Source organism: Protopterus annectens, chromosome 10.part0, assembly GCF_019279795.1.
Source record: "Protopterus annectens isolate FY-2018-M chromosome 10.part0, PAN1.0, whole genome shotgun sequence".
NCBI lineage: Eukaryota > Metazoa > Chordata > Ceratodontiformes > Protopteridae > Protopterus > Protopterus annectens.
The window spans coordinates 816,290,633-816,317,519 of NC_056744.1; positions in this window are offsets into that span (position 1 = coordinate 816,290,633).

Sequence of the window (26,887 nt, forward strand, 5' to 3'; positions counted from 1 at the left end):
GTACTTCCCAGGGCAACAGCAGCATTAAAAGTAATTTGTGGGTAAAGTACCTTTTCCTCTAATAAAAGATCCCAATCACCACTCCTAACTAGGTCGACAACTTTTTCCAGTACAATAAAAGAAAATTTTCTAAAACCGTTACATTGTGTTGAATGTTTATATAAAACATTCTTAGTATCTGTTTTACAAATAGCATACACATGCTGATAAATTCTAATTTTAAGGGGCCCTCTGTTTTTCCCATATAAAATGCAGGACAAATAGCACATGGAGATAAATATACAATACTTCTTGTATTGCAATCATAACTGCTCTTGAGGGAAATCAGTCTAGAAAAACCAGGAATAGAGAAGTGAGTGCCTTGAGAAATATATCTACATTGCTTACATGCCCCAAAATGCCTCATACTCACATTCCTGGTAGAAGTTACTACCCTATACTGGTTCATTTCAAACATTGTTTTCAAATTCAAACTACTTTATACACAAATCTAAGGCACGAGCCCAATTTATCTAGCAAGTCAAATGCACCAAAAACTATTGTCCAATGGCAACTAATCATCTTCATCAAGGGTGATATATCTGTTGTACTCTGACACCATAGCTTTTAACCAGTTATTATTTAAAGGTCCCTTTTTTATAGTACTGCCTCCATACTGCAAATGTGGTTTGCATCTGACATGTCTTTGTCTTTTCACCCAATCCATTATCTCTTGTAACAGGTGCAGTGGATACCCTTGACCCCAAAACATGTCACATAAAGTCGATGCTTACTGGCCAGAGCCAGAATCTTTGAAAATTAGTCTACTTAACATTATCAACTGGCCTCTAACCAGATTCCTCTTCTGCCAAAATGGATGTTATTTAGAAATTTGCAAGCATAACAGTTTTTGAATTGGCATATATTTTATGAAGGAGCTGAAGTCTAAAACCCAGTTGTCAGTCCTCAATGATTTGCCAGAATGCCACAAATTTTATGAGGAATGGACTGAAAATATGAAGCAAAAGCAAAGAAATTCTGCAAAGTCAGGGACAGATTCAACTTGTTTCAAATGTAAGAGTGTAAATATTTCAACTTATATCATGCAAGTGTACAGTAACCCTGTAAAATCAGACTGTTTAAACTGACAAGAGGGTAAGTTGCTTTCATTAATAACCAGTCCCACCAACACTTAAAGCCATATTGCTGACTGTATAAACTTCCAATATGACTGCAATTACCACAAAGAGTAACAATAAAGGGGGCATTTTAAACTGGATTCAACATTCACAGAATAACTGATAAAACAATGTCATGAGAAGTCTGTCACATTTCAGCTATAGACTGCACTCTAATCCATAATAGTAATTATAGCTATTTTGTCTGCATACAGATGTCAGATGCTAAAGTTTTAGTTATTTCAGCTATAGAAACAATTATTGTATAAGGTACAGAACCATTGGCTAAGATGTAAACAACTTGACTTGAACAGAAAGTAAATGTTCCTGTTTTCAAAGCAATGTGACATATTTTTACACATTAAAAATGCTGTCCACTCTGTTCCACTGGCCATAGCTCTGCTGATAGTAGCTCTCAATGTCTTCAGTCAACAGTCAGGACAAAGCAAAAATATTATCGGGCCAAATGTCCAAACTCTAGCACTTTCTTATTACATTAATTCACTTAAAAGTTTAATAGAAAAAACAGGTTTTACACCAGCATGCATTTTCTGAATATTAAGTATGAAACTCTAATATCTGGCATTATTATTAACTGACAATAAATCCTCCATAATCTGACAGAAAATTAAACATTGTATGAGAGACAGGATAAAAATATAAAGTAAATTGAAGCACATCCTTCAAATTTAGGGACAGCTGTGAGATAGGGCTGTCACTTACTAGTTCTCCTAAGTTCAGGAGAAATATATTCAAAGACATCAGCCCTCAAACAGGGCATCTGGTGCTGCTTAAATACTCACTAATCCAAAATGATTATGTTGGGGATATACTCACTTGCCTCTCCTCTTCCTTCATTCTTGGTGCCCTTGCACATTGACAGGTCAGCTTAGAAGATAAATAAACAACCAACTTAGTAAGTGTTGGCAATGAGTTTGTTCTTCCACAAAACACGTTTTTTAAATAACATGGTTTTGATAGAGGGTCTGTCAGCAAGCAAAGGCAGCTTGACCTGAGCGATCCAATAACATTGCTCAGGTTGACAGCCAGATCAGAAGCCAATTTTGGAAAAAACAATAATAATAATAAAGCTTCAAAGTAATATGTGACACAAAAAAATCAGAAAAGTGCAAATCCATGATAAAAGATAGAATTGGATCAAAATAATCATTGCAGCTGGTAAAAAAACAATTTAGGGATAGCTATTATTTTTAAGAAATATTATTTTTAAGAAAACTTTGCATGAAAATTATTATATGACATAGATCCAGATGGGAGAAGGTGTTATATTACTTATAATTCCCTTCATCTTGATAAACCAGTGCTGATATTAAATATATACACCCTCTGTGCTAAACAACAATAATTCTTCTCCTTGCATAAAATTTTATCCCCCTTTCATGATCACTACATAATTGTAGGAGGCCACTGGAACTCTTCTCAAGATCCCAATTTGGACAGATCATATACTAGTAAACAATATAATGTACACACCACTACAACAATCTTGGAATTAAACAATTATTTTGATCTGTTTGACCCATGTAATTTCCAGAATAACAAGTCACCAAAATATGGGTTTATGTACTACTCACAATGCCATAAAGTGTGGCCCAAAACTGACTTTTTCTTAATTTCAGTATCTTTCCTAAACATGATCATTGATTTTTCTAGGGAACCTAGACTCTTTTCCAATCATTCAAAAATTGCCATCACTATTGATTGGACTCCCAATTTTCACAATGGGACCCGAGGTTATAAATTGGACCCTGAGTGCTAACTTACTAGCAAAAGAAGATATTATAGGGGAAGTGAATGGGTTATTGGAAGATCTCCTAAGGGAGTCATGTTCTTCCCAAACTCCATTTGATATTTACTAGGCTTCTACTAAAGCCCAAATACGTGGGTTTCTATTTAATAAAGCAACCTTCTATAAAAAAAAAACTTTACAATGCTAAGGAAAACTCATTTAAGAATAAAATTACCAACTTGAAGCTGAATTACAAGTAAACCCTATCCAAGAGACTGAGAAACAAATAGCTACTCTTCAGAAGGATCTTTATTTGTTAAACATGAATCAGCTTGCATTTCATGACATTAAAAATCTAGCCAACTACTCTGAATGGTCACATCTTCCCTCTAAACTTTTAGCTAGAGTGTTAAACCAAAAGAATGCCTCTCCTATTATTTCTGAAATATTTTACCAAGGGAAAACAGATTATTCTGACACTGAAATAATTTAGCTGTTTGAAAAACTTTATTCCCATACTTATGCTGCCCAAGCACTCTTGGCTTCAGATCAAGAGAAAAAAAACAATTTTTGAACTAATTAACTTTCCAAAACTTAACTCACAACAACAAGAATATCCTTCATCTCCAATTACCCAGCAAGAAATAATAACTGTAATTAATAATCTTAAGTTGAGCAAAGCTCCTGGGCCAGATGGATTCACTGCAGAATTTTATAAATCCTTTTGTCTGATAATCTCAAAGGTGTTGCTGCTATTATTAAACTATATAAAATACAATAATATTAATGATATCCATCTTAATGCCTCCAAACTATCTTTACCCTCAAAGACAATGCTGACACCACAAATCCAAGGAGTTATAGACCCATCTCCTTAATTAAATTTGACATCAAAATATTTACTACTGTAATGGCCAATAGATTGAAACCTATTATACCTAACATAGTTTCATACTGCCAATCAGATTCTGCTCAATTCAGACAAACCTGTGACAACACACTCTTGCTAGATACTTTGATAAAACTCTCTAATCAGACACATAACCCTCTATTTGCCCTCGGAATTGATGCCTCCAAAGCTTTTGACGGACTCAACCTAGATATTCTTTCATCGGACCTACCTCACTTTGGTTTACCCTTAAGTTTTGTTCAAATTGTGAAAGCCCTGTATACTAAAGCTTATACATTTTGGCATATAAATAGATTTACCTCTGCAAGGATACAGATTAAAAACGAAGAAGACAGAGATGCCCACTATCTCCATACCTTTTTAACTTGTATATTGAACCCTTATCCCTATTTATTACTCAGAAAACCTTTCATTATATACCTATACTTTATAACACAAAGTTGGAGTCATCAGCATTCGCAGATGATTTAAACCTTGATTTGATGCTACTAAGTTCGGATCTACCAAAAATTCTCAGCTCAATTCATATTTTCTCAATATTTATTGAATTACAAGCTAAATCTGGAGAAGTCTTTAGTCTTCCTGATTAATCTCCCTCACCTCCTCTTTTTAAACCCTCAATCTTTTGAAATCAAATTAAAACAGTCCATGAAATACTTAGGAGTCCTATTCTATCAAGACACTAAACTATTTTATCACAACAATATTGCAAAATTGTGGTCAAACCTGGAACAGGATTGTAATAAATAGAAGAAACTTTAACTTCTCTTCCTCTTTAGACTGGCAATGGTCAAGATGAATATCCTTCCAAGACTTCTCTATTCTTTTAATACTTCTTGGGTGATGGCACATAACAGGTTCTTTAATAAATTACTTTCTTTCATATCCAAGTTCATATGATCCCCTAAATCAGTCAGAATCTCCTACCAGAAATTGATTTCTCTTAAAAATAAAGGAGGTCTAAACCTCCCTGACTTTGTTATACTATGATATAGCTAGTAGTGCTTGACTAATAGCAATCTCAGATTACAGACCAAATAACAGTTCCTATTCCTCAACATTAATAGAGATGACATATAATTATGCTAGGTGTCTTAATTTTAACCCCAAAGCTCTTCCTTTCCTTAGTAAACTGAGCTTGAAAAGTTCTAAACTCCATGCATTTCTAGAAATAGCATAATCATGCTACAAAATCTGGTTGATTCATTGAATCTATCCAGTGCTTTTTATACTCTGCAACCATTGCACCTCAACCCTAATTTAAAAATTAATAACTCAATGCTAAACTTAAATAATTTCCCCCTATTAAAAAAGAAATGTATCCTAGACCTTTACTCTTTTATGAACCACTCCATCCCCGATGTAAGATCTGCCTTAAGTCTTCCCAAGAGTTCCACCATTATACTGAGACAAATCAGAGAATTATGTACAATATCTTATCTGCTTCTAGTTTAGATGAAAAGGATATCAATACCTGTAAAACGATATGGTCTCTAATGTCAATGAAAATGAAAAGGATCTCAAGCACTTATTGTCACAATTACATACCAAAATGTGGTACTTTTTTTCAAAATTTTGGACAGAGCTAAATCCAGCATTATCTACTAACCAAATAACCTAATCTTTCCTAGTAACCTCTAAACTAACTCCCTTTAAGTAATTTGGTTACACACAACTTATGATTGCCAGTAATGCTTACCACACCCAGAGGCGTAGAAGCCGTTAAAGGCTGGGGGGGGGGGGGTTGAGGGTGAGAGTGGAACTATTTACTACCACAGCATAGGTTCACTTGGAGGACATTTTAAGCTTAGCCAGTTTCCCTTTTGGTCTTACCTATCCCATGACTGATAATTGTACATTAGCCCTAGTGAGAATAATTGATCATACCATAGATATTTTGAGGGGACCCATGTAAGGGATGCAGCAGTTAGAAAATGTCTCTATCCATTAGTGGCATGAGGGGTAATCCTGGAGTACATTTTATAAGACCCATCCTTAGATCCAAGTTGCATTTGAATATGGACAGGGATGAGCTTTGTTTTACTTGAACGGATAGTCTGTTCTGAAACAGTGGTAGCCTCTGTGATAAATATCTATCTTCCCACAATATTCAGTTTAGATACCTGGACTGAGTATGTCTGATTCCATTTGACTTGCTGATGTTCAGTAGGTCCATCAGTATTAGGTCAGAGGATACTTTATATGCCATACACAGGTCACCTCTAAGCACTCTGTAGCATACTGAGTATAGTGGTATATTTTTGAGGTGGTCCATGCAAGACCTATTGTTTAGGACTTGTATCCTTTTAGTAAGGTATCTCTGTGAGTATTCCAATTGTTGCATGGGTCTGGACAGATACATGCCAAAGTGGGCATTATACAAAATGATTGACCTAAAGAGGGATTTGTAAATGGGGACAATAACATCTGTAGATTTAGTTGCAATCAATTTGTTTATAAGCTGTGCAATATAGAAAGACTTTATGACTCTGGGCACATATTGGTCAAAAGTTAGGTCACTGTACATACACATTCCCAAATGCCAAACAACTGGGTCAGTTCTCAGGGGGTATTGTCAATTTGGCAGTTCCTGGAGTAAATTACTTCCCAAAAGATATGATAATATTTTTTTGAATTTAGTTTCAGTTCATGATTTTGACACCAGTTATTGTTTGGGGCAAACCTTCCTGCATATGATTAAGTAATTTGGGGATTCAATAACTGTTCCTAGCTTGTAGTCATCTCAAACTTAATCAGCCAAAGCCCTTTGGTATTTCCTTTTACTTTTTGAGATATATATATGCTAAACAGAAAAAGTCTCAGGACTGAACCCTGGGGGACTCCATTAGTGACTGGCCTCTTTCTAGAGGTGACATCTCCTATTTTGATCTCCTGCATCCTGTGAGCAAGTTGGCAATCCAGCTAGTGATTTAAGTGTTTGCTCCTAGATTATTCATCATTTATACTACACCTGAGTAGGGGATTATATCAAAAGGCTTGGCCAGGTCAACGTAATGGGTGTGAACTGTTTTACCTTCATCCATTGCTTTGGTGACAAGAGTAAAGCTTAAAATTTGCCCATGATTGTTGAGCCTTTCATACTGTCTCCCGATTCTTGCCTTAAGAGGTTGAGGTACCAGATGATTTTGTGGTGAAGTAAAAAGAATCTACTACCTCTGCTATGTGTGTGTTTTTTGTATTTTTTGAACTGTAGTTTTTGTAATGTCATATGTTTGACTGTCCCTGATTTTGTGTCATATTTTTGGTCTGTTCCTCATGTGTGATTTCCTGGCAAATTTATGAGGATTGCAAAACTTACATAATGATAGATGCTTGAGTTTCAGACTTCTAGAATTCATATCCTTCAGAAAATGCAGGTTAGTGCAAAACCTGTTATTCTAGCAACAAAGCATACAAGAACAATGTTATATTTAAAATATGTCCCTGATTCTGGACCTTTGATCTTTATCCCAGCCCATTAAGTGTTTGGCTTTATCCCTTGAGCTATAAATTTTTGAAGTTTAAATAAGAACTGTGAACAAAAGCTGTTTACCACTTTCAAGCTCGACCTGTTGCATTTTTTTATTTGTTCAATTAAATGAAAGAGAAGTACAACAAAAACTGTGCAACTTGAAAAATAATTATGATAACCTAACTGAAGACTTAAAGTCAGGCAAGAAATTTTAATAATTTTTTTTATAAGCACAATAAAATCACACCATATTTTTTATTGTTCTTTAAATAAATTAATGTTTCTGGCATGACTAAAAATTGAACAAAACTGGGGCCAACTTGCATTAATGAAAAAAAATGAGTTAAGGCAAGGAAGAAACTGTATTTTAACTTCTGAAAACACAGTAACAGCAAAGTTATTCCAATTTCTTGCCTGCATTAAGTCTTACTTTATCATCATCATCGTCGTCATTATTTTTACTGTTGTAAATGACTGCCCAGAATGCACCTTGGTGGGCCGCTGCCACTTCAGTTGAGGTCCACAATCCACAGAACTGCACTGACATGTTCAGCATTATGACTGTTATTAATTATTATTATTAAATAACAATGAAAACCGTAAACTATCAGAAGTTGGAATGAAACAACAAAGTGTCAGTTGTAAAAAAATAAGTGCTTTCTTTCCTTTATTGTCAAACACAGAACAAAAAGTGCCTATTATTTTTTTTTTTTTTTACAAGTGACACTTCATTGTTTCATTCCAACTTCTGATCATTTATAGTAAATAGTGCAAAATACCAAAGCTGGATCATGGTTAAATAGGCCTCTAGGCAGGTTAATAGATTGGGCCCCTCCCAGAGAAGCCCCTTCTGCAGCAACTCTCTACTACTCCAGCAGCAGCCCTCTCCCCAGCCCCTCCAGTGTTACATTACTTGGCTATTTCTCCTCAGTTACCATAAACACTGTTCAAACCTATCGTGCATACTGTTTTCTCATTTACTTCTACAATGATTACAGAAATTGAAATAAAATAGCACAACCACTGAGCCATTTGCTAAACAGCATATGTCAGTAGAAAATTCTCCTTAAAAGCTGAAACACACTCACTACCTCCCTCAATGGAAGTTTAAATTCTGCACATAGGTGTGGACTTGTGTCTAAATCCACAGCAACGCACACATGGGTCCTCAGTAAGTTAGTTATTGAGTCCTAGGTAATTGACTATGTCACTGGACCAGGCTAGACATTATTTTTTAGTTTTTTTCCAAGAGACCAGATGGTCTTGCAGCTGTATATGTGTGTGTGTGTGGGGGGGGGGGGGTGCTCCCCCATTATTGGCATTTGCCTTCATATGTTTGTTGATTTTTGTTGGTTGTCATTATCTACAAAATCTTAATAAAGATTTTTGAAAAACAAAGAAAAGTGAAAATCGTCTCTAAAAATGGGTAAGTTCCAGTGTCTTTGGGCACTTATGAGAGTGTGCTGAGTTGTCAGACACCTGTATGTGACTAGCTACATGCAACGAGACTGCAAGTTGCTGCATTCTTCAACAGTCTACAAGTGATAAACCCCCACCCCTGAAGCCATGGGAGCAGGGAGGCTACCCAACATGCCTTTACTATAATTCAGCTCTGCACACGCTGTAAAACAATTTCTATAAGTACTTTCACAACCACATATTATCATGCATCAATAAATGCTATTTGTTGTATTCTAAAATAACTTATGCTTAAAGAAATACCTAAGTACTTCTAGTACTCTTGATTACATCTGCGGTGGTGCAGCGGTAGCATTGTTGCCTCACAGCAAGAGGTTCTCCCGTTCGATTCTCAGCTAGTGTGCAGGGAGTGCCTTCTGTGTGGAGTCTGCATGTCCTCCCTGTGGGTCGAGTGGAGTTCTGAAAGACATGCGTGAATGGGTGTGCCTTTGTTGAAGGTTGGGTGTCGAGCTGGCAACTTGACACCATGAAAAGATACTGCCAATCATTAGCGGACCGGAGTTCTGCTGTGGCGATCCCTAACCGGGAAAAGCCGAAAGACAACAACAACTTCTAGTACTCTTCAGTAAACACCGCTCTGGGATTCCTAACACCATGCTGGATAATGAGGACTCCCTGAGCCCTCTGAGCCCTATGCCTATTTCCAAAATGGAACTTAGGATCCCACATCCAGCTACACACTCATACCACTCAACTGTCCAGAATTTGGCAGAACATCTATGACTTTGCTTTATGTAATTGCCCTGATTATTGTAAAAATTTGTTATTGTTTTGTATAAGTCACTGAGGATTGCAGTCAGTCAGTAAGTCCAAACATTATAATTTTATATTTCTCATTGTCCAGAAATTCAGGGATGGTGTTATATCAATTTTTTCACTAAATTAGTATAATATTTAAAAAAAATTTACTGATTTAGGGCCTTTGTCTCCCATTATTTTTCTTAATCAATAATTCTTGATCTAAGAAGTTGAGAGATATGTGTACGCTGTGTTGGCTGAAGACCATAAATTTCTTGTGCCACCATAAAATCAGCTATTCCCATACAGACCTACTAAACTGCACACTTCTTGATCCATGGTAGACTACACATTATGGTGTTAAAGCAGTGTGAATTTCCCTTTTGATTTCTTGGTTTCATGCATTTGTGAAGCTCCTCAGTACTCTATGCTACTAATAATCTTTTCAAAATGAAGTACTTGGCCATCAGATGCTCCAGTAGTTAACATACTATAGTTAAGTACTGTATGCAGCTGTGTAACTCTTCTCCAAATATCCTTGTACCTAATGGCAATTGATTTAGTTAAATATTCTTGGTATTCAATGCTGGAGTGTCTATAAAGGTTGCAGGCATGGTGCATAGAGTTGTATGTGTGTCTGTGTTCATTTGTTTGTGTCTGTGTCTGTGTTTATAAATCCACTGATAGTGTAACACACCTAAAACTGAGTACTTCCATGTGAAGGGGCCCTGTAGTGATTAAGCAGAGGACTAATTGGACATCTCTGTTCTTTCTGCGAAAGTAAACTTGTATTTCATATTCAGATACCTCTAATTTACAAATCAAATGTTTATGAGTTACTACCATAGTCTTAAGATTTCATCCACAAAATGTGAGTATAAGTAAACAATACTGGTTGACCACACTGGATGGCCAGTTGCCCCTTAAATATTGTTCCAAGTCAGACAATAGTAGCATAGTGTATATAGTAGTAAGTTGGGGAGATTAAATAGCTACTAAAACAGTACGAAAGCTTAAAAATGAATTGGGGAGCATTAGTTGATTGTGCAACATTTCTGGGGCAAACTTTTAATTTGATTTGATAGTTCTAAAACGTTTAACTGAAAAGGTTAAGGGAGAGGATAGCAACAAACAGTATATTAGAAATATGAAGAGCAGATGGGTACTAACATTCATATGAATAGACGACATAAATGAAAGGCTTTCTATTAAATTCAAAGTCAATGTGGTTAAGAAAAAGGAGAAACAGTAACCCCATTTCTGTAAATCCTTCTTAAAAAAAAATAAATAAATAAATAAAATGTATAAAATGAAGAGAATACGCTGAAACTAACCAAAAATGCACCTCAAAGTAATCTAATGCACACATGCAAACATTTTTTTTTCAAATCCAAGTAATACAAAAAGTAACAAGTATTTAAATAAAAAAAATATCACACCGCATGGTTAAGTGACAATTGATGAAAAACATAAGGGTCCAGATTCCATAAAATTAATGGAGTCTGACACTTTACATCAACATCCGTGGAAAAGTTGCAGATAACTATGTAATATGTAAATATGCCACAGAGAACGTAGGATCTCTCAGTGCACAACGGCGTATCTCAGTAGTAACGGCACAATGTATATCACTCACAGGTAATCTGTAAGTAATGAAAAATCACTGTTGAAAGTGTGATGTACATTAACAAAGTTTTGGAAAGAATCTCACAATCTAAGCAGTCCGATATTCATAAATACATATCTATATCAGAACCTTTCCAGTAAGTTTACAGACAACTACGGAATATCACCCCAAGTCTATTATTATTAAAATATGCTATGACTTATAGAGTCCATTGGAATCTGTAAATTTTCTAATAAAAAATGAATAAAGATGAAGGGCAATCATGGCCACATCACTGCAGTTAACAATAGGTGTAAGATTTGTGGAAAGCACAGGTAACTCACACACCCAAGGAAACTGGGAGATAGAAAAGCACACATGGAGTATGGGTGAAGAACTGGGGAAGCACAAGGTATATTGAAATAGGAAAAATTGAAGGAAAGTCAGAGGGATATAGTAATTTTTTTGTTGTTGTTGGGAATAGGCCCATTTTTTATTTTTTTAAGAACAGAAGAAAAGATAAAGGTAGGGAAAGAAGAGGCAAAGACCATCGGAGCAGGTATACCCATAAACCAAATATCACCAGAACACGTGATAGTCAAAGATAGGAAAAAACGGTAAGGATACGCAAGTTATACAGACAGCACAATGTATAAGACAGGCAATGGAATGTTGTCAAACAGGGAGGAGATGCATACCAGCCTTGGTAAAATGCAGAAAAACATAGCTACCTATACACTGTCATGATATGACATGTTGCAAACTGTGTGACAGTCATACCTGGATGTGTATGACCAATGGTAAATGTGTTGTAGGGTAATAATTAGTGATCACAGTACACATTGAATAAATAAACAAATGTACAAGTAGTCTGTCAGCAGAGCAAGTGTAAGCCAAGCAACATTAGACATGAGCAAAGACAGATCTTAGAATGCTAGGTAATTCCAGCAGAGGACAAAACAGAACCTCTGATCATGCATGTAAAAGCCAAAAGTCCAAGCTCAGTGTCAAACAGCAGTACTTACAGCAAAGCAGCAAACTATCTGCCACATACACAAGTATATGTACACAACCCAAACAACTGTGTAATGGAATGCATATATGTGACTCACACATGCCATGTCAAAGGCAACACACAGGTGTAGCGCATATATGAATTACTGTCAGTGGCCTAAATGGAACTTACATGAAAGCAATGTCAATACACTTACACACATTAATGACATGTAAGTATATGTTCACAAATCTAACATGATACCTCAAAAAAATATCAGGTTGTGCACATGAAATAACAATGTATACTAGTTAACACACAAGTATAATGAGAACAAGGCTCTATTGCAAGCAGTAGCCAGCGACCTGTATGCAGATGTCCTGCATCTGTAAAATGGCCATATATATGGCACATGACCTTGTAAACAAACTAATACATGATGATGGACCATAATTGCAGCAAAGGCAAACATCTCTGCAAAATATATTATGTAACTACAAAGGTGGAAGGGAGGTGGACAACCTGGACCCACATCAAGGAAGACAACAATAAATCAGGACAAGGTAAATTTGCACATTACAAATATATGTTTACTCCACAAAGAGTACTGTCGAAAGCCAGCCTAACAAAGCAAATGGCAAATGTATGTCACATAACTGCATTTCTGATGTCAACAAAAATCTGCATGTATAAATCACACATGCACAGTATTGTGCAATCATGTAACATCAACAAGCATAGGTAAGCAAGCTAAAAAATTCCATCACATACACATGTACTGTCATGCCAATATGGAATAAACAGCTGCAGTTCTGTATCATAGACACTGCTCATTATTGAGCAGAGGACACTCCCGTGAGCATCGCTACTGCACATCAGCAATAAGCCTGTGAGTGTTCCTATGTCAAAAGGTACAATGGTGTTTCAGTATGGATTGGACTGCATGCAGAGATGTGTACATACATCACTTAACGTTACACCATTTGCTGAAAGGTGTGAACTTGTGTGAATAATAAAGGGATGTGGAAATGTAACACAGACCAAGCACAGCATATTTTACTGTGTACCATGGTATATACATGAATGTTAAACTGGCATTCTATGCAGTCAGTAAAGTAGGACTGCCCCTATGTATGACAGCATTGCCAAAACATGCCACACAACATGACTTCATGACAACTGTCATCCAAACCAAATGAGCAATGACATGCTCTTCTGTTGCATATGCATGACATGGAAATACACAGATATTAACTATACCACTGTGGCAGAGCTGAACTATGGCCAACATATGTTGTCTGTATGTTTCTGTCACTAAATCATATGTTTACAGTGTAAGTGTTGAAACATAATTAAATGTCCAACAACACTATCTGCATTGTATGTTTGCATCTGTAATGTAAGCATAGCAGTGTATTGGTATGCATGTAGAAAAATCCATATACAGTCCAATCACTGATATAGTAAACACCATGGTGGTAGCATTATGTAATTGGAGCACACAGACAATACTTAAGGATGTGTGGGACTGCCCTGATGGGGATGAACATCAAAAATGTTCTCAGGCTATCTTCCTGAATGTGTCATGTACAGCCAGTGCCATATTCTGAAAAAAGTTACCATCATTCCCTAATTTGTGTATGAAACATATTGGTCACCACCTCCCTGCTCTGCTCCAGATAATCATCTCTCTTGTTCCTGGCACTGTCTCCTCTGGGGTGCAGCAGGGGTAATGGCATGTGCAGGTCCAGCTTCCTCATCATCTCCTTGTCCTTGTCATTGTCATCATCTGAGGAATCCAGTAGTGGCCTGCCATGTGCTTATTGTCTACATCTGATTGCTGCTCATCCACAGGTCCCATGCCCTGTCAAGATGAATCACAAAACAAGACAGAAATTATATATGCATACCTAATATTACCTGTCTGCATAACATAGCCATTGTGACACAATGAACAGGCAGAAAATAGTTGTCATGAAATGTAAAAATATATTATGACCATTGTCCACTGTACCACCATATACAGTGTATGTCGGTAATCAAAACCATAACAATGAAAAGCAAATGTCTATCAGGCTGCACATTCTGATGAAGATCATAGCTGACATTAAACTAAAACTGATATGTACATCTGCAATCTAAGATACATTTATTAACATCCTGTCCACTTGTGATTTCTGCATGTTGGAATAGGAGAATGGAAGTGTATTAGCATACATTGAATGTCTCATTTAAAACACAGTTCAAGCTGAAATAGCACAAACATTAGCAAGTAGCACAATTATAATCTACATTTTTTCTAGTGGATGTCTTGTCATGCTCACAGCAATTTCCCTATGTCAAATTATCGAAACTTACGTACATGTCCAATAATAAAACACGTCAAGAACAGGCTATCTATCACACACAATATGAGCACCTTAAACAAGTCCATGGAATTCCATGCATAACATAGTTTACCAGTGCAAATCATAACCTGAACAACTGCGTATTGGCCATCATTAAGCACTGCAAACATATGCAAAACAAGCACATGCAACATATCCTGACATTTGAAGGGAAGCATGCCATGACACTGCCTCATGCAACATTCCCATAACTACAATTTGACAAAAAAAAGATTTGAAAAGGACAGCATAACATTAGTACTGGGACCTGGACTGTTTTATAATAATGTCTGTCTCTGTAAACTGTCCAGCTGAGTGTCTGACAGGATACCAATATTTCTATTCTTTTTCACTTACGTGTGTTCCTTGAGCAGTTATGTCTGCATTTGAATATAAGTTGTAGTCCATTTGTCTGTGCATGTAATGAGTCATATGAACAGCCAGCAATTAACGTTGTTATAATGACGATGGAGAGATGACAGTAACATGGAAAATATGCAGGCATATGGCAAATAGCTAAGCCAGGTAGCATAGTCATTGGCTGACCCCACATCAATGTAAGTAATACAACACTACCAAATATAAATAATGTTCAGTTATAAATACAGTCATAGCCTATGACACATGAGAATCTAAAGTATGTTATACAAACAGTATTGTCTGTCTGCAACTGTGTACATGACCTACCTACATTTATTACCAATCACTACCCTGCAAAATGCAAACATCTTGTTGATGATTTCTGAATATAGAATGGTGCAAAGAAAATGCCTATGAGTACAAATATCTCCAAACACAGGATACAAGTATGTTTTAGCAAAACTATCAAAGGTGTTGTAGGCCAAAGCAATACCAAAGTTGAACTGAAGGGCATGCCACACAGTATGCCTACAACAGTGTGAATGCTGACACAGCAGGCACCCATTCAGTATGTGAATAGGCAGGCTATGCACAACAGATTGGTTACTGGGAATCACATCCACACATACAAGTGCGCCAACACATACATTATAAACAGCAGGCAAAACACTATAGATTTGTATCTAAAACATCCACCTCAAGATCTGTGCGACAGTTACACATACCTGACTTATTTAGGTTGTGATCTGCATTTCAAAAACATATCTTCAGGAAACATGACTTGCTGTTAAATTATATTTAAACATATTTGTATTTCAATCAGACTTGCAAGCACAGGTATAGTGTGATTATTTCACTTACCTTACTAATGCATAATGGGTTTTGTTGCATTATAATCAATATACATAGTAATGTCAAAAACACTGGCCTGTGACAAAGATCAGCTACATTTTATTTAACAAAACAAAGTAAGACACATACCTCTCTCCCTCTGCTGCTCCTCCAGCCTATAAATTTGCTCCATGTACCTCTCAACTTCTTAGTGCAAGATATCTGGACAAACCCTACCAAAATGGGAGGACAAAGGCCCCAAAATAGGGACATATTTTAAATATTGCTCTTATAAAATTAGAAAATTAGAGTAGCAGGGTTTGTTTTAATATACATTTTCTGAAGGATTTGAAGTCTGAAACTCAAAATATATCATTTACTGACTTCAGTCCTCACATCATTCCAGCGATTTGCCAGAAAACCATGCATTTCATGAGAAACAGACCGAAAATATGAGCCAAAAATCAGAAATCTGCGAAAATCTGGACAGTTGAGAGGTATGCCACGCAATGCACAGGGCACAGTTACAGGTCCTGTCCTTGTCACCTGCAAAAAGAAAAGAGCAACAATGAAAGATGAAGTCCACAAATAACAGTGATATGCATTGTTCAGGCCAGGTTCTAAAACCTTTTCTTCTGAAGAACATCACAGAATCACCATACACATTGTATAATGTTACACATATAGTCCTTTAGATCCTGGAAAAGAACTGAACACAGAGTAGAGGATAAGAGATTCAAATCTGAAACTTAAAGCTATGTCCACACTCTAACCCTGACACCTACCTGCCTAGTTAATACATTTTGCCTGAGAGCATGTGTTGTGAATGCAGCAAAAAGAATTTGGGTTATGGACGTGCAGGGATGGGTTACTAATATGGATCCCAGTTTAGGAATATGGATCATGGCTTAGGATTTACAAAAAGGGCAGCATGCCTGGCATTTAGGTAAATAATTTGCAAGACTGAATGCATGTCAGCACAATGGTCACAAGTGAACATCTTCATCCCTCAGACAGTGGGACAATGTCATGTATCACATAGTGCTGCACATGGTCCTGTTTAATGATAGCTATTGGGTACTTGCATAGAGCACCTTCCAATTATGCTGAGTTATTGCTTAATGCACTAGATTTTGAGAACGTATATGGATGTGTGCAAACGGAATTCCAAAAACTTGAATATTAATGAATCTCATTAATTATGCATGGTGCAATGCTACTTTAAAGATATATGCACACAGCTTCTCTTACTTTCAATTATACTTGAGTCACAGGTAGCTGCTAAGGTAATCTGGCACCTGCTGGCATTGCTGCTTTAGGGAATATTGGCATTATACACTTACAGTGGATATAAAAAGTTTACATACCCCTGTTAAAATGCCAGGTTTTTGTGATATAAAAAAAATGAGACCACAATAAATCATTTCAAAAATGTTCCCTTCTTTAAGGTGACCTATAACCTGTACAATTCAATTGAAAAGGAAACAAATCTGTTAGGGGAAAAAATATAAAAAATAAAAAACATACAATACGCTGGTTGCATAAGTGTACACGCCCTTAAACTAATACTTTGTTGTGTGTGCATACCCATACACTAATACTATGTTGAAGCACCTTTTGATTTATTTACATCATTCAGTTTTCTTGGGTAGAAGTCTGTCAGCATGGCACATCCTGACTTGGAAATATTTGCCCACTCTTCCTTGCAAAAACTCTCCAAATCTATCCGATTGCAAGAGCATCTCTTATGCACAGCCCTCTTCAGGTCACCCCACAAATTTTCTATTGGAGTTAGGTCTGGGCTCTGGCTGGGCCATTCCAAAACTTTATTTTTTTTCTGGTGAAGCCATTCTTTTGTTCATTTGGATGTATGCTTGGGGTCATTGTCATGCTGAAAGGTGAAATTCTTCTTCAGCTTTCTAGCAGACGCCAGAAGGTTTTGGGCCAAAAGTGTCTGGTATTTGGAACTGTTCCTAATTCCCTCCACCTTGACTACAGCCCCAGTTCCAGCTGAAGAAAAGCAACCCCATAGCATGATACTGTCATCACCATGTTTCACTGTGGTTATGGTGTTTTTTTGGTGATGCGAAGTGTTGTTTTTGCACCAAACATACCTTTTGGAATTGTGGCCAAAAAGTTCAACCTTGTCCTTATCAGACCATAACACATTTTCCCCACATGCGTTTTGGAGACGATGTATTGTTTTGAAAATTTTAGCCAGGCCTGGATGTTTTTCTGTGTAAGAAAAGGCTTCCATCTTGCAACCCTATCCCATAGTCCAGACATATGGAGAATACTGGAGATTGTTGTCACATGTAGTACACAACCTTTACTTGCCAGCAATTTTGGCAGCTCCTTCAGTGTTGCTGTAAGTCTCTTGGCAGCCTCCCTGACCAGTTTTCATCTTGTCTTTTCATCAGTTTTGGAGGAATTTCCAGTTCTTTGCAACATCACTGTTGTCCCATATTTTCTCCACTTTTTGATGACTGTCTTCACTGTGTTCCATGGCATATCCAATGCTGTGGAAAAATTTTTGTACTCTTCTCCTGACTGATACCTTTCAACAATGAAATCCCTTTGATGCTTTGTAAGCTCTCTGCAAACCATGACATTTGCTGTAGCAGGCAACTGAGTAAATGTCAGGAAAATCCTACTAGGACAGGTGAACTTTATTTGGGGTTAATCAGAGTCTCGTTAATTGATGGCAGGTGTGTAGCCAAGAAGACTGAATGTTGTAATTAAATCAAAAGGTGCTTCAACAAAGTATCAGTTTGAGTGTGCATACACAACAAAGTATTAGTTCAAGGGTGTGCACACTTATGCAACCAGCATATTATACATTTTTTTTATTTTTCCCCTAACAGATTTGTTTGTTTTTCAATTGATTTATACAGGTTATAAGTCACATTAAAGGTGGGAAAAGTTTTGAAATTATTTATTGTAGTCTCATTTTTTTATATCACAAAAACCTGGCATTTTAACAGGAGTGTGTAAACTTTTTATACCCACTGTATTTTAACATCACTCATTATCAAATGTATCTCTTTATATTGATGCATTTATGGAAAATGTGTGCATTGTGAAAAATGCAACATACTGGAGTGGCGTGTTATTTACCTGTATGCATACAGATTTTGACATCTGCATCAAAGACCTGCAGTAATTTCCCATATGCAGTTGTACAGGAGTAATGTGTGATTTACCTGTATGCATACAGGTGCTGACATAAGCATCAAGGACATGCAGCGATTTCCCATATGCAGTCATAGAGACTCATGTACATGGCAAAACTGAACAGTACATAAAGACAGATTTGTGGATTATCCGTATATCTTGCAGGTGACTTCATACACTCTGTGGCATATGTATGGAAAACTATGGATTCTGACATTATCCATATGTTGCTTTGTAGTATGTATTCCTTTTGTTATGGCTATTTACTCATTGATTCTTAAAACAACTATTAGAACTACTGGGTCAATACAAGAAGAATCCATACTATCTCTGGCCTGCTTATGAATCCTGATGTTTTCCGAAGCTTTCCATAATTTCTTCAGTTGATAATTTACAGATATTGTCTGTTAATGTGGATGGCATTCACTGCTCAGTAATGATTGTGTTAATATAAGTTCATCGTGTGTAACATGTTGTATGACAGACTGTTTTTCAGTACTTGTCTGTTTAGGCTGCAATTGCATTACAGCTACATGTAGACTGTCGAACATCCTGTGGCATGATGCTGTCATGTTTGGACCTCCATTCCCTGGATATATACTGTAAGGGATTGAATTCCACAGACTTCCTCTACAGAAATCACAACTTCTGCTGCTTTTGCAAGTATTATGTATGTAGGAATTGTTGTACATACCTCTCAGCTGTCCAGATTTTCACAGAATGCCCAGATTTTTGCCTCGTGTTTTTGATCTCTTTCTCATAAAATGTGTGGTTTTCTGGGAGATCACTGTGGAATGAAGTCGCTAACTACTGACATACATTTGAGTTTCAGACATCATAGCCTTTAGAAAAATTCATGCTAACACAAATCCTTTTATTCTAACAACTTTCTATGTTTACATGAATAAGATTTACAATCTATACCTATTTTGGGCCTTTGTCCTCCATTATTTTAGACTTTCTCCAGATTTATTGCACTAACAGTTTGAGAGGTATGTTATGTAGGTTTTTATATGTCGCCTTACCATATATCACAGTGCATATTTCGTAAAATGTTACATTGCACAGGAATGCATAGAGTTTTGAGATGCAGAAGCTGTTCACATAACCATCTCCATGAGTGAACCCCTACATGAAACTGAACATGTGCATATCAGATGGTAAACAGACATAGGAGTGACAGTTTTTCCCCACAGGAGAATGAGATTATAATAGATGCTGTGCAATAACATGGACAGAGACTCATTGAATGGGCACAAAATACAGTATGGAGGAATGAAGTCTGGGCCAACCTCACCGACATGATTATTGCAGTGAGAGTTCACCATAGTTCCCGTGATGCCTATCTACAGCACTGCTCTATCATGATCCTCCATTCAGCAAACAGGGTATGATGGTATGAGAGATAGAGGAATGCCACAAGTGGTGACCCACCAATGACCCCACCTGATGAAATAAAATATTTCTTGCGTCCCTGCATATGGCAAGTGGGGAGCACCACATACCAGGCATGTGATAGAATCAGGTGTTCCAGAGTTACACGTGTATTTGTTATTTTGCATAACATTGATGACTGTACAGTAAATCATCACATATTGCCGTTGCATGGATATTCATGTATTGTCATTTTCATTTTCCTGCAGCAGAACTGCATCATGCACAGGGATCCATACAGGGTGATGGCAGTCAACATAAGTGTAATGAAATGTAGCCATGCAACTGCAGTACAGCCAGAAAAGTCCAACCAACATGTGTAATGTTGTCTACATTAATGTTCGCAGGTACATCTGCTTCTGCACAACAGCAGGAAATAGCAGGTGAGTGTCTCTATACAGTTACTGTGACCACTATCTGTTATTGCCTCAGCATCATGTCATGGCACTGCTTTTTACAATCATACTGATATTTTCCTAAGTACAAGTTCATCCGCTGGGGGCACAAACTGTGCAGGTGCAAGTACAGACAGCCAGGTATGTTACAACATGTTCTACACAGGGACATCTGTTCAACAGGTGCACCATACGTCACGTGAGCAGCCCCTGTTACTGTGTCATATATATCATCATGTCACTATTCCATTGCTTGCATACATGTCTGTGTTCTCTTTCTCTTTACTTTACCATGGCAGGATCCACTGTACAACATACAAACTCACAACATTGGGAGTCTGTCAGTCATGTGCTATTATCTAACTTTAATAATTTAATACGTGCATTGCTGTTATTTCTGTTGTTGTCCTCCATTAATGCTGTGTCCTTCTACCCATTCATAAGGCAGACTACATCATCTTCAAGTGAACAAACCAGTGGTATGTCTATGTAAAACTTACTGTGTGTTTTAACCCAGTTGGAATGGTCCATGCTGGCAATGATGTGATTGAGAATGCCATAAATTTGTTTCCCTAAAAGAGTTGCATTTCATCCCTCTCCTCCCATGCCATCTTCCCACTAGGACATGCCAGGTGTGTGTTATGGTTGTATTCCACACATATGTCAGGTATGTTGGATATATAACATAATTGTCATCCCCCAGTTATATAAATTCCATGACCATAAACAGACAAGACCTCATAGTAAAAATTGACCACCACAAACGAAAAGTATAAAATACAACCAGCCAGTTAATCCAACACAGGTTTATTGTAGAAATCTCTGTCTCCGACGTCTCGGCCAAAAAAAGCCTTCAAGGAGTAAAGAGCATAGTACAGAACTTGCCTAAAATACTATAACCAATTAACGATTGAACAATTAAATGAGCATTCTCCAATTTAGTTCTTCATTCAACCCATACGGGTACAATTGAATTTCAAGATATACACTGATTCTTTAATTAAAAGCTGTTTTTTAAGAAGACATTCATCAAAAAGTGACACATTTATTTTCCCTAAAATAGTTCCTTGTAACCCTTCTCTATTACTAAATTAAGACCTCATAGTAAGTCATTACTATCTGTAACAATGCAGTGAGATATAGATGTCGTACATCTTTAAGAAAAAATAGCATGTGATGTAAGCACATTGTCCTTATCTGTGTCATTTGTCAAATCTTTTAGCATTCAACTGCCTTTATCCTCCATTAGCCCATCAACTGATACCGATGTGGGATCTTATGTGTCTCAGCATGGTAGCATGGCCTCTGGCACACAGGACACTGACATGGTGATACGGTCCAGCCCAAATGGTGACAATCATGTGGATGTAGCCTCAGATGTGAATGAAAGCTTTTCCAGCCATTCTGACAATGAGGAGACATCAGATGGTTGACAGGATGATGCCTGTGGACAACAGACCCATGCTGAGACTGCAAATGAGTTTTCTACAATACATTGATACTGCCTGTCACATTCAATGAAGGCATGCAACTGGTGTGCATGGGCATGTGCCCGCCTACTCCTACAGTCAAATGAACATTCCCAGCAAAGTCATAGATATAGCATCCATGCACTTGCCTGTGCCACAGATCATGTTCCACACTTGCTGAGTATGCTTAATGAAGGACAGGAGTACAGACATGGTGAAGTAATGGGCATCATTGGCTGCACAGAATGAAAGTATGTTATTTGTGGCATGGTCTGAAAAATCCCTGTCCATGATAGTACTACAGCATTGCCATAGTACAAGCATGGTTCTGTGTGGCCTGACTGTGCTTAGCCAATTTCTACATGGAAAAGGCAGGCCCCATCTCAGCAGAACAAACCCTTACCCATCAGACATCAATGTCTGTGTTCCAGCATGCACACATTTCCTCTGTTGGCTCATCTGATGTGAGCCTGGCAGTCATGAGTAGACAGGCAAGTCACATTTATGCCCCTTCCTACAATCTATCTCCACATGCTGGCATCACCCCATCAGTCTCCTCTTTGTAGAAACCTAGGCCAAGTGTTTCCATATGTGGTAGAGAAAGACCAGACCGCAATGTGAGCTGTCAGAGTGGGTGCCCTAGACTGCATTAGAGTAACACTGACAGTTGATCCACTCAGTCCATTAATGCCAGCCTTAACCTATGATGATGATGATTGCTTTGCTGAACACTGACAATGTCATGTGTCTTTATTCTTTAATAAGTCTGATGCCACAGGAGTCCAACTGTTTTACTAACCATAGCTCACTCCATTTATTACGTTACTTTATCCATACTTTACAGTGCTATGTTTTGCTTGTGATATTCATGGCAGTTTTGAATTGCATCCTGACTTGTGTTTCTCTTTGTATCTTTTTATAGTGGAGAGATAGGAATGTGTTGCACAGATGTGTGTCCTTTATTGTCTGCCATATACAGATACACCAGTATGAAGTCTGTATACATGCCTATGTTAGTTGTGCCCTGAGCTGAAGGTCCCTGTTGTGACAAATTTGTATATATTCATATTGTTATATGTTATGATTATGTTATGTCTGATGTGTGTGCATCACTGGGTAACCGCCAATAAATGCAATCTGTGCTGCTGTGGTGGGGCAACAACTGAACATCAATGTTTAATGTGTATACTTCAGCATGTATGGCTTGTCATGATTCATAGCTGTGTGTCAGATAGCTGCCATGTTGCCTGGACCTGCACTTGTGCTTGCACCCTCCATTGCACACACCTGTGTCTTCTGCCACTTATGTCCTCCTGCTCCTCCTCTGATACCTGTGTGATATAATCTTCAGACATCTGAGGGTCTTGGGGCAGTTCACCCACACCTGCAGCTGGAAGACCACCATGTGCTGTTGTTAGCAAGTTGTGTAGCATGGCACACACAGTTATCACCTGTGCTGCCTTTCTAGGTGTGTACTGCAGTGCACTCCCAGATGAGTCCAGACATCTATGCCTTACACTACATTAAACACATGCTCAGTTGTATAGTATTTCATGTTGTTGTGTGTGCTCAGGCCTCCTCTGCAGGATTTGATGGTTCTCTATACAGGATCATTAGCCATGGCTCAAGTGGATAACCACATGTTGTGGGGAGTAAACCCACATGTTGTCAGCATGGACATTGTTGGGAAGTATGTACTTAGCTTACATCCTACCTGTGTTACTGTACTTACCCAGTAACATTCGCTCAGGTATTTTGCCTGGTTGAAATGCAGCCCTCAGACCACTTTCCCTCCATATGGCAGCTGCATGGATGCTTCCAGGATGTGCTGCCATGATGTTTGTTATGCTGTCTACTGCAACCATGAACGGACAGTTCAGGGATGTCTAGCCCTTTTGTTAATGTATATGTCTGCTTCTAGATGAACTGGTGTCTTGATAGGTATGTGGGTGTAATCTATTGCACCAAGTGCATGTGAAAAGCTTGCAAGGTAGGCGGTACCTGTCAATTATTTGTTGATCTGACAGTTGGTTTAGTTGCAGCCTTGTCCTTACTCTAACTGCCTGCTTTCTGGGGTGCACAGCCACATCCTACTCCACTGCTTGTAGTACTGCAGCCTGTTGCAGTTCATTCACTGCAGGTAGCAGTTTTTTTTTTTTGTTTTTTGGCAGTATTATTATGGATTACATTTTACTCCATAATAATAACTTCTGTTCCTTATGATGCAATATAGCATATGCTGAGGATTTTGAAAACAGAGTCGGCTTTGCAGTTTGTCACATTTAAGTTGTGTTGGGCATGCGTGATGTGTTTTGGAATCCATTGAGAATGCACAAAATCCATAATTATCCTACGCTGAATAGTTAAATACTTGGACTGCCTGCAGCGTGTCTTCTGAAATTGCATCTGCAGCTGGTGCGCTGAAGTCTTCCTTCAGCGTGCTGCACTGTCCGCAAATAGCATTTGGAAACCAGCCTAAAAAGTGCACACAAAAATGTTTACACTTATTGCAATACAACCTTGATCAAGTACAAAAGTTAAAATGTTAATTAAAAATGTAGACTAAAACACAACAAATGCATAATAATGCATTTATTTTAGATGCCCACTGTTTTAAAATGAAGACACCAGGGGCCTTTGTGGCATTAAGTCCTAGTTACCATGTGAGTTCTTTATATTCTATTACATTTTTCCAAGTCCTTCAAATCTCATTAACAGTAATGTTATATTTTATGAAAAAAGAAACCTTTTTAAAACTCTTGGAACTTAATGAATGTTTATACATTGCATTTTGAAATGCTTATTTTTAAAGTCATTACAGTGTTCATAAATACTGCTCCTAAGTGGTCTTTCAGTTTTGCGTACATAAAAGTCATCACATGAAAGATACTTGACAAGCTAAACTACTGCTTTTGTGTTACAATCACACCTTCCAGTGCAGGGAATGGTTCTAGGATACTGCTTAACAATAACATTGGTGGTGTCACACATTGTTGGCACATTTAAACATTTTTCTGATGTTTGCATCTAGCAAATCATTATTCCTTTCCAATATATTTATAATGTTATGCCTTCTCCTACACACAAAAACACTGAGTAAAAAGGTCACACAGACAAACCAATCAGTAAAAACTAAAAGAAAAATCTAGAGAAGCTAGAGTTTCCACTGTGTGATTCCTTAAACCTCTTGTATTAGAAGCACATGGGATATATGCAAATAACCCTTTAAGGACATCAGCTGTTTCAGCTATATGGCAGTTCTGAATGCCCAAGACTGTTTTCTTTTTAAGTCTGTTATGGACAAATTCAGGCCAGTTAAGCCAAACCCTAACATAGTTCTATGCACTACATATAGTATACTACCCATTTTTTTTTCAATAAGCAATATCATCAAAACTGAAAGAACTTTTTAGGAGATGGATAAGTATAAGAATAAAGCTTTTTGTTGTTATGTAATGTTGGCTTCACTTCATGTTTTAATATCCTAAATGACTGAAAGTTTTTCTCAAAGCTTTCAAGATAACAAATTTGCCAGGATCTGTCACAATTGAATGGCCATAAGGATCAAGCAAAGGTGTCATATGTTTCCAGAATTTGCCAGGATACTTCATGTGTAAGTGAAGCTGCATCTAAATATAGAGGTTTTTACTCTTAGACACTACTTACTTACTTGGATAGCATACAGGGATGAGTTAGAAGAACTGATTACCTGGTGTGACAGTAACAACTTAGTACTAAATGTGACCAAAGCAAAGGAAATAATTGTGCACTACAGGAAAACCCGCAGGGATCATTCTCCTCTGCCCATCAATGGAGAAACAGTAGAGAGAGTGAATAGCACAAAGTTTCTGGGGGTGCATATTGATGAGGACTTGTCCTGGTTTACCAATACAAATTCTATTGTCAGGAAGGCGCACATCAGAGGCTAGACTTTGTGAGAAGGTTGAGTTGAGCAAACATACCATCAACAGTTCTCATAACCTTCTATAGGGATACAATAGAAAGCACCCTGACAGACAACCTCACAATGTAGTATGGAAGCTGCTGTATCTCTCAGCACAATGTTCTCCATAGAGTAGTGAAGGGAGCCAACAGGATCATCACAACCACCCTACCAGCCATCCATGACCTGCACATGTCTAGATGTCTAGGCAGGGCCAAAGGAATAGTTAAGGACTGCACCCACCCTGCTGTCAGACTGTTTGCATACGTATCATCTGGCAAGCACATCCATAGCATATTATGTAGAACTATGAGATTTAGAAACAGCTTTTCCCACAGGCCATCAGACTGTTGAACTCTGGCAACAATCATGCTTCATGCCAACCATCTGGGCCATCAGTTCAATGTGGAGGACCGTCTCAAATTGTGCAATAACTTGACTGTCTGTCTCAGTCCAATATTAGTGCAATACTCAGTAAGTATAACCAATTCAATGATCATCAAGGATAGTAGTAAGGCCAGAGAAATGTTTTATTATAGTGCAATATCGAATGCTAGTCTGTAACTCAGTCACACAGCAATACTCATGAATGTCTCATTCTGGGCAATACTCAGTGTAAGTCTTTAATACAATGTCTTACCTCAGTACTGTGCAATACTCAAGGAAGCAAACAGATCACTGCATAATAAATGTTAAAGTGAGTTTAATTTATGTGCAGTATTAGGATTATCTGTCTAGAGCATTATGGTATATAGTAAGTAGTTATAAATGTATTAATGTTTTGTCGT